Raw genomic sequence first — 9,178 nt, 5'->3', positions numbered from 1 at the left:
TCACCTACTCCCAACATCTGTCCTCAGGTAAGGAAGCCTTGGTTCAATGCATTCTTTTACGAAGTTGTTCTTAAATACTTAATACTGTCATTTCTCCCAGGTGGCTTTGTATTTTCAGAGGCCTGATGTGTTTCCCAAACCTTCTGTGCAGACGGATCACCAAGGATTTTATTAAGATGTGGATTCAGATCCAGCGTGTCTGGGATGGGGCCTGGGACTAAGCAATTATGGCCCCAGGCGATGTTGCTGCTGCTCTGTGGCCCAGACTTTGAGCAGACACGTCTGTAGTGGAACAGTGAATAGTAGAATGGCCGTGGGGAACACTTTGGGAATGTGTATGAGTCAGAGTTCTCCAAAGAAATAAACCAATATACACAATCATGTATTGCTGAGTGGTGGAGATACGTTCTGAGAAATGCGTTGTTAGGTGATTTCATCATTGTGCGAACGTCATAGAATGGACTTCCACAAACCTAGATGGTAGAGTTGACTACACAGCTAGGCTGTATGGTACCAATCTTATGGGTCCACCAACATATACGTGGTCCCTCATTGACCGAAATATCGTTATGTGGCACATGACTATATATGTGTACATATATACATATATAGAGAGATTTATTACAAGGAACTGGTTCATGTGATTATGGAGGCTGAGAAGTACCAAGATCTGTAACCAGCAAGCAACCCAGGAGAGCTGATGGAGTAAGTCTGAAGGCCAGCAGATTCAGAGCCAAGAAGAGCTGATGTTTCATTTTGTCTGAAGGCAGGAAAAGACCGATGTCCCAGCTCATGTAGTCAGGCAGGAGGAATTCCATCTTTCACAAAGTAGGGCCAGCCTTTTGGTTCTATTTAGGCCTTCAACTCATTGAATGAGACCCACCCACATTAGGAAGGGTAATCTGCTTTATTAATTTCATCCGCAAAACCCTCACAGATACACTCAGAATAATGTTTGCTTAAATGTCTGGGAACTCTGTGGCCCAGTCAAGTTGACTCATAAAATGAACCAGCACAGAATGGGAGGGTCTATCTTCCCTTGAGGTCTTCATGTTGCCTGGGTTGTCCTTGCTTATCTTCTTGGAATTCTCTGAGAAGATGCAGGTGTGTCCCCTTGTGAGCTGAATGTTCATTGCTGCACTAGAGCTCCAAGCTCTCAAGGGAATCTCTCTACATAACGCCGGAGCTTGTCCCATGAATTCTGGCATATAAAGGACAAATGAGACTTCACATTTATGTTGAATCCCTTAACACAGTTATGCTGAGTGCCTGCTGTGTGAAAAGTACAAACTTTTGGGGATCAAGGAGGACTAAGGATGAGACACCTGGGAGTAGAAGAGATGCGGCAAGGACAGGCTCCATGAGCCCAGAGCAAAATGAAAATGCAAAGATCCTTGTTTAAAAATTAGGATTTTCAAGACAGCAATAGCAGCGCATTAAACCAAGTGTGGGGACCCTGAGGGACCGCACAGGCCACATGGCCATGAAGCTCACCCTGGGCAGAGTCCGCTCAGGAACCAGGTAGATTCAAGGGTCCTGATGGAAGTGCTGGGGTATTGATTTGTGCCTCTTTTTGCTTTCCTTCCTTCCTTCCCTCCTTTTCTTTCTTTCTGCTTCCTTCCTTCCCTGCCTCCCTCCCCCTTTTCCTTCCTTCCCTTTCTTTCCTTCCTCCTTTCCCACAGGTAGTTTTAAAAATCATCCCACCTCCAATAATGTGCTCAACATCCATTATATTTGTCATTCCAGATATTTATAAATTAAACCAGTTTGTGTCATTTTTACGTCACTTTTAAATCTCATTGCAGCACTGGCTACAGCTAGAGTCCTATCTACTAAGTCTGTCTGCTCTGTGGTTGGGGGTGGGGTGTTGCAGTCCAAGGTCAGGGGGAGCTCTTAGAAACACCCAGCCCAGGCTAGGTTTTAAAGGGGTCTGCCAGCTGTTTCTCAGAATACCTAGCAAAGCTCTAGGGGAGTGTACCTCAGAAGAAAACCACGTCAGGAATGGCTTACCAGATCCAGGAGGAGATTCCACCTTCTCTGAACCTATTGTCAAGGTTTGGTACTCATTAGTGACCTGGCTGGTTGGTTAGAGAAAAACTCGGAAAGGGATAGACATGACTAACTAGAATATTCTCTGGGTTTTAGCCCCAACTGTCTACAAATCCTTGGGGGGACTAATAGGCTGGAGGAATCTTGGCAAGAGACTGAGGATGAATCAGAACAAACTCATCAACAGCTGCATTGGAAAACTCATCTCTCTCCTGGTGGGTTCCCGAGTGAATGATAACTCAACCATTAAGTACTTTTGCAGCAAATATTTATTGAACACATATGATGTGTAAGCTCCAGGAGAGTAAAGTGTGCCCTCAAGGAGCTTAAATTTAGTTGGAGACAAAATTCCACTAAACCATAAATATTTATTGATCACTTACTGTGTGCCAGGCCCTGTTCTGGACACTAGGGTTACAGCAGTGAAGCAAACAGACCTCAGCCCTGCCCTCAGGGAGCATCTATTTGAAAGGAAGCCCAGGTCAGGAACAGATGTGACAGAGGGCTCCTTAGGGTGGAAGGTGTGGCTCATCTCTGTGGTGTAGCCATACTACAGTGCGCCATTGTTGTAACTTAGCTCTGACTCTCTTTAGTAGAGCTTTCAATAAGTGGTGTGGTGGGGAGGAAATATCAACTCGTAGCTGAAGTTGGGGTCATGTCCTAGAGATCTAAATTCTCCTCATTCTCCTGTCCTAAACTCTTAATTCTGCCTTTGACCACTCCAGTTTTTTCTTTAACACCAATGCTATGTTCTCTTTAGATGTCAACAGTGCCCTCAGGAGATGGGACACCAGAATAATCTGCCAGATGGCATTTGTCTGTTGTTTTAATCAAAATGCCCCACTCTCTTTGCCATGGTGTGAAGGAGCAACATATTGTGCAGAGCAGAGACAAAAACAGCACAGAAACCTGCAGTAGCTTTCAGGTTTTCCAGGTCAAGAAATGTACCCCAAGGCTGGATCGGCTTAACTCCATTAACCTCAGCGGCAGCATCACGAGGGTGGGCACAAAGCCTCCCCGGTCAGCACGGAGCAGAGGCTGAGAGGCGAAGTTCTACGTGTTGATGCAGAGGGAGCACAGGGAGAGAGGGAATGATGGAAAGAGCCCAGTGGTGGTTTCTGATGTGTCCACCTCCCCTTTACGGACAGGGCTAAGCACGTCCTCCTACCGTCCCATTTGGGTTTTTCAACCACTTAACGCAGTGTCATCGTCCCATTTTAAAGATGAAGAAACTGTGGTTCAGAGTGTTTAGTCAACTTAACTAAACCCAATAGCTAACTTTTATGAGTGCATATTATGTGCTGTGCATGACCTTTTTAATCCCCTCTATATCCTCATGGCTTAAGCAGTATTACTTCTATTTTATAGAATGAGAAAGTGAGGTTTATGAAAGATTAAGTAACCTGCTTAAGGCTCTAGAGCTGGAAGGAGGTGGCCCTGGGACTCAAACCAGCCAGTCCAGCTCCAGAGTTCTGACTCTTAACTGCTTTTCAGATCTCTTAGCAGAACGGGCTAGGCTCATGGCCACTCTGAGGATTCATCCGACTCACCTTGCAATAATGTTACCTCTTTAACAGGATGGCCATGATGGCAGCAGTCCTGCTGAGGCAGGAAAGAGATCCATCCACTCACCTCCAGGAAAGCCTTTAGTAACCTGCCACTAACACGGGAGGCCTCAGCAAGCCCCACCACTCATGTCTCCAGTGGAAGATGTTTATTTATTTAGCAAACATTCTTTTTTCTTTTCTCTTTTTTATTTTTCTTTAAACCTTCTTTGATTTTTTTTTCCTGAGGAAGATTTACCCTGAGCTAACATCTGTTGCCAACCTTCCTCTAGTTTACATGTGGGTTGCTACCACAGCATGGCTGACAAGCGGTGCAGGTCTGCACCCAGGATCCGAACCTGGGAACCCTGGCCCCTGAAGTGGAGCGCGCCAAACTCAACCACTATGCCATGGGGCCAGCCCCTAGTAAACATTATTTAATGCCATAATGCCATGTGCCAGGCACTCTTCTAAGCACATTATTAATATTAACTCATTCATCTTCATACCAACCCTATGCGGTGGGCACTATTATCATATCAATTATATAGATGGAGAAACTGAGGCACAGAGGTCTGAAATAATTTGCCCAAGGTCACAGCTAGAAAATGACAAGGCTGATTTGAAACTAGGCAGCCTGATTCCAGAGCATAGCCAAACGTATTTCTGAACATCCTTAGGCGGAAACCGTCTGCTAATTTTCACATATATATGTATATATGTACGTATATATATACACACACACATATATGGATATGTTCCCCTTCCAATATATATATATTATATTCCCCTTCTAAGATGGTAGCTTGTAACAGGTTAAGAACTTGTAAGACATTGCTCTTTCTCCTGGGATGAAAAGCTTCACAAAGGAAGGATTCTCCCTTGAGAGGCTTGGGCAAGGTAATGGCTGATATAAAGGCAGTCTTTTGAAAGGGTGTCTTTTGGAAAATCTCTCAAACTTCACTCAGAAACTTCCCTGTAACACCCATCACAGGACCTGGTGGGCCTATCACTCTGAGATCTACTATCCCAACCATTCTTCTCAAACTGATGTTTCAGAAGCACTTCAGATCTTCAAAGCTCGTCTCTCATTACAGCTCCTCTATAGTTCATTGATTAAGTATTTTTGAGAGCCCCAAATGTGCCAAGTACTATGCTAGGCACTGGGACACAGCAGATACAAGGCAGATAAGATTCCGGATGCAATGGAGTGCTGTGGTGGTGGGGGGAGAGCACAATTAACGGGCAATTTCAGCCCCGTTGTAACACATGGGAGCACTGGGGATGGGGGATGTGGGTATCTAACCTCGACTGGATACAGATGCTCCCACAAGACTGTCTGCTGCACAGCCGGAGTTCAGCAAACTTCTACTGCATCAATGCCCTGCCTGCGAAGTTGGGATCCGAAGAATGGGTAAGAAGCAGTCGAGTGAAAGGAAAGCATGGGGGCGGGGGTACTCTGGGCAAAGGGAAGAGATCCAGAGGGGAGTCAGCAAAATGAGACTTTTCTGCCAAGTGGAGAATAGATTTCAGGAGGCAAGGCCTGGGGTAGAAAGACATGGGAAGTCTTTGATGTGGCCTAGTGAGAGAGGACCAGGAGGAGGGCATGGATTGGGGAGGTTGGCAGGAATAGAGGGGAGGAGGAGGAGGAGGGAGAAGTCAAGGATGACTTTTAATTTTCCAGTTTAGGTTTACTCTCTGACACAGGGAATTCCTTGTTTTCGACCAGATAACCACGAGGTGGGGGTGGGGGTGGGAGCGCTGGCCTTCCTCAGGGCGAACGCGGCCACCGCATCTGTTGTAACGAATATTCCCCGCAGCCTTTGTTCACAACGGCGAAGTCCAAAGCTTTTAAAGTGAGGAGGAAGCACTGCCCGGTGTGGGGACGAGCTTTCGTTTGAGTCTCCACAATCAGCGTCCCGGTTTCCGTGTCCCTCACGACTTCGCGAAAGGTAAACGGCAAACCTCGTTTCCGCATTTTACAGAAGAGACCAGGAGGTCTGTGCGAACCGTGCCCGAGTCAGGTACTCTGCCCCAGTAGATGAATGTGAGGCCCGAGCCCACGCTGTGATTGCAGGTTCACTAGCCGGGCAAGGTGAGTTAACCGGTGCGTCCTGGACCCCCCAGGACTCGGTTAAGGCCACCGTGCCCTACCTGGCGCCTGGTTAGCGCTAACATCCCCTAGCATCCACAGGGAGGGATTACGTGAGGGTTTTTTTTCTCTAGCAAAAAAGTTCTCGTCTCCCTCTGGAAGCAGGCACACGCCTTCCAAGCCACACCACGTGTCGCAGGTACAACGTATTTTGGCTCTTCCCCTCCCCCGTTCCGTTCCCCTTTCCTCTCTGCCTTAGGTGGCAGGAAAATCCTTTACCTCCGACCAATCCCACCGATGCCGAGCCGCGCGCGCGCGCCAACTCGAGCTCCTTCTCTGTACGTCATTGGCCACCTCCACCTATGCAGGGTGACAGGCAGCTTCGCGGACCTATTGCGGGAGGAGGCGGAGGCCGCTCGGCCCTCCCAAAGCTGCTTTGTTAGGAGCTCCCGCACCGATGCCCGGCCAGCCGCGCCTCCTCTGCTTTCCCCCTCTCTCCCTAGCCTGGCCGCCGGAGCCTCGTGGGAAGGCAGCGCCGGAGCGCCCAGCGCCCGCATCCCTCCAGCCGCGCGCGCCAAGCCGGGATGCAGCCCGGGTACCCAGCGTGCGCCTGTTGTCGCTCTCCAGCCCAACTCCGAACGCCCCGCTCCTGTATCCGCCGTCTTTGATTGGCCGGCCGGAGGCGGAGCGATTGTCAGGCGGCCCAATCGGAGTTCGGTTTCCCACGGGCTCCCGCGGCCCCGCCCCCGAGGCCGCCGGCGGAGGCACCCTGACACCTCCCATTGGCAGACCGCAAGCGGGCCGGAGCGCGGCCCGGCCGAGCAGCGCCGCCGCCGTCGGGCGCGCAGCTCTGCAGCGCGGTGATCGCCTCGGCGCCCGCAGCCTCAGGAGCCCGGCAGCCCCGCATTGTCCCCGGCCCCATCGCGGAGATCCGGGACGAGCGTCGTGGGTGAGTACTGCAGGCCTGGGGGGCCCGGGCCGGCTGGCCAGAGCTGCCCCGAGGGACGACGATGAGGATGCCCGGAGCCGCTTTGCCCGTGACGGGCACGTCCTGACCCCCATCTCCCGCACACTGGGGCTCCCGGCGGGTCCTAGCTCCCCCCGATTGAGCTTTACTCGTATTGTTTTCGTGTTCACACACTTGGGAGGTGGGGAGCTGGCGAGGGGAGGCAAGAGGAGACATCCCTCGCGCGAGGGAGCAGTCAGGAGGGAGACGAGCCAGAGGCGCCCAGGTGCCCGGCGCCAAATGGAAGTGACAGCGTCCAGGCGTTGGCATTCGGTCTTCCCGGCAGCAGGAGGTCAGCGCTGACCTGCGGCGGCGGTGGCACTTTGTATTTGTCGGCTGATTTTTATCAACTTCGGGGAGGGCATGCGTGTGCGTGCGTGTGCCTGTGTGTGTATCTCCGTCCCTGACTTGGGCACCTCCAGGCCTGGGTTTTCGGCGACGCTGCCTGGGCGCTCACCTTGGCGATCCGTGCCGCACTCGGGGCCGGACACACGGGGCAGAGAGCCTGGGGGGCGGCACACAGGGCCGGGGACCTGCGGCTGACCTGGGAGGGAGCATTTAAAGCAGCATCTTGCGCGCGCGCAGACAATGACGGGTCTGGACGCGGGGTCCCGGGGGCTGTGCGTTGGGTCCCCGCGCCGATCTCGACCCCGCCTCTCCCTCTCGTGGGCTTGGCCGCTCGATGCTGCTGCGCGGCGCCGCTCACCGCCCGGCGGGGGACCCGCGTGGGGCCCGCTTTTGTTTACAGACCTCGCCATTGGGTGAGAGCTGCGCGCTGTGCTCCCCCAGCCCAGGCCGCCGCCGCGCGCCCCCTCCGAGCCTGGAGAAGTTGGTGCGTGCTGTCAGGTGACGCCCCCTCCCCCGGCCTCCTGGCGAGATGCTGCAGGGAAAAGACGCCCAGACGGCGCCTTCGCGCCCAGTCGCCGCCGCGCACGGCGCCCCCAGGTCCCCAGCCCCCAGCGGCGCCGTGCCCTGGCCAGGGGCCCTCTCAGATTGGCGGCCGTCGGGGCGCTGACCGAGCTATGCTCACCTCCTTTCCGGTAGCATCCTCTGGCCTTGCCCTCGGATCAGCCCAGGTTGATTCCGAGTCTGCCTTTTCCTGCGTGTTGGCAAGTCTTGAAGGACGCGCGCGAGCCCTTGGGGACGCTGGCCAATCCGTGCCCGCTTCAGTGGTACCCACGCGGCTCCGCGGAGCAGCTGTGGAGCATCCTTGAGGCAGAGCGGTCCCGCTCTGGTTACCCGCGCGTGTTGACTTGGCGCGCACTTTGTTCGAGCTGGAGCAGAGCTTAAGAGCCTGGGCGCTGAGGTCAAACGAACCCGGGTTCCGATGCCCTCTCAGCGTCACTCAATCTGGGGGATATACGCCGAGCTACTTCATCTCCCTGCGTCTCAGTTTTCGCGTCTGTAAAGTGGGGATAATGAATAACCCCATTTGTGGGGAGTTTTAAGCAACAGTATAAATAAACTCCTTTGTGTGGCGAATGCCACCTATGAAACGCTGGAATAAGGTTTCCCTGGGAGAGGGAATCTGTTACAGAGGCCGGCCCGTGTCTCCAACCCCTCTCTGCAGTTCTTCAGTCTCCCAGCTTTTATTTTATTTTAAGAAGCTTGCGAAGGACTCCTGTTCTCAGTTTCAAACACGGCTTGTTTGACTTGGCCTCACGTTTAACTATACTTGTCTAATCGCTTACAGTTCCTTTTTATGTGTTTGGATTTCCACTAGGTTTTAGTCGTTTCTTCTTCCTTCCTTCTTCCTCAAGGCTATGCCGAGGCCCAGGCCTGGGTTTGGAGGAGGGAGACTTGTCCAGGTGCCAAGTGGTGGCCTGGGAGCCAATGGCGGTTGTGCGAAGTGCTTACCCCAGGGTGGAGGGAGGTTTGAACAAAGAGATACCTGGAGGCAGGGAGGAAACACTTCCTGGTCGAAGTGAAATTTGAGCCGTGTCTTGTAGCAGAAGTTTGGTAAATGGGTGGTTTCTAGAATATTCTCTTTGATACCCCTACAGTAAAGAGCTCTGCCAAGGATGTTGTCTTGGAGCGGTATACAGCAAAGTTGCTAAGTAATTATGTTTGAATAGAGGAGAAATAAATCTAAGGAGGAGGCTGCTGACTAACTAGGGAAGATAGAAGCGGAGAATTGATTTCACTGAATATCTTCAAAATGCTGTCAGTGTGTTTGACTTGTTTTTTCCTCTGCTTCATCAGCTCAGCATTGCTGATTTTCTATAGGCAAAGAGAGAAGCCAGTTTCATACAGGAAAAATACAAACAATAGCAAAAACAACCTCCTCAACAACCCAGAATCAGATAAATAGTTTAAAAGAGACAATCTCAGGCTTGGCTATGGAATAAGGAATTATTGGAAAATTCCTATTTCAATGCTCTTTTGCCTGTTGGGGCAAATTATTGAGCTGGGTGCAGTAACACATCCTTTGAATGTAGACCCCTGGGGCCTTTACCAGCCCAAACAAACAAACAAACAAAGAAACAC

The 9,178-nt window shown here is 51.6% G+C and overlaps 1 protein-coding gene across 3 annotated transcripts in view; it reads left to right on the top strand.

Moving 5' to 3' along the window:
* Positions 1 to 6,469: 6,469 nt before the first annotated feature.
* The window catches only part of TIAM1 (TIAM Rac1 associated GEF 1), a 359,691-nt gene continuing 356,982 nt past the window's right edge, over positions 6,470 to 9,178 (top strand). Inside the window, exon 1 of one of the 3 annotated variants that reach the window (XM_014866485.3) lies at positions 6,470 to 6,634. The gene's annotated coding sequence lies outside the window, so the exon portion shown is untranslated. The remainder of the gene's footprint in view (positions 6,635 to 9,178) is intronic. The other 2 variants (XM_070488754.1, XM_070488753.1) reach the window with 2 other exon arrangements.

The sequence above is a fragment of the Equus asinus genome, chromosome 18 (assembly GCF_041296235.1).
Source record: "Equus asinus isolate D_3611 breed Donkey chromosome 18, EquAss-T2T_v2, whole genome shotgun sequence".
NCBI lineage: Eukaryota > Metazoa > Chordata > Mammalia > Perissodactyla > Equidae > Equus > Equus asinus.
The sequence above is the reverse complement of the archived record's forward strand: the minus strand, read 5'-3'. Positions and strand labels throughout refer to the sequence as shown.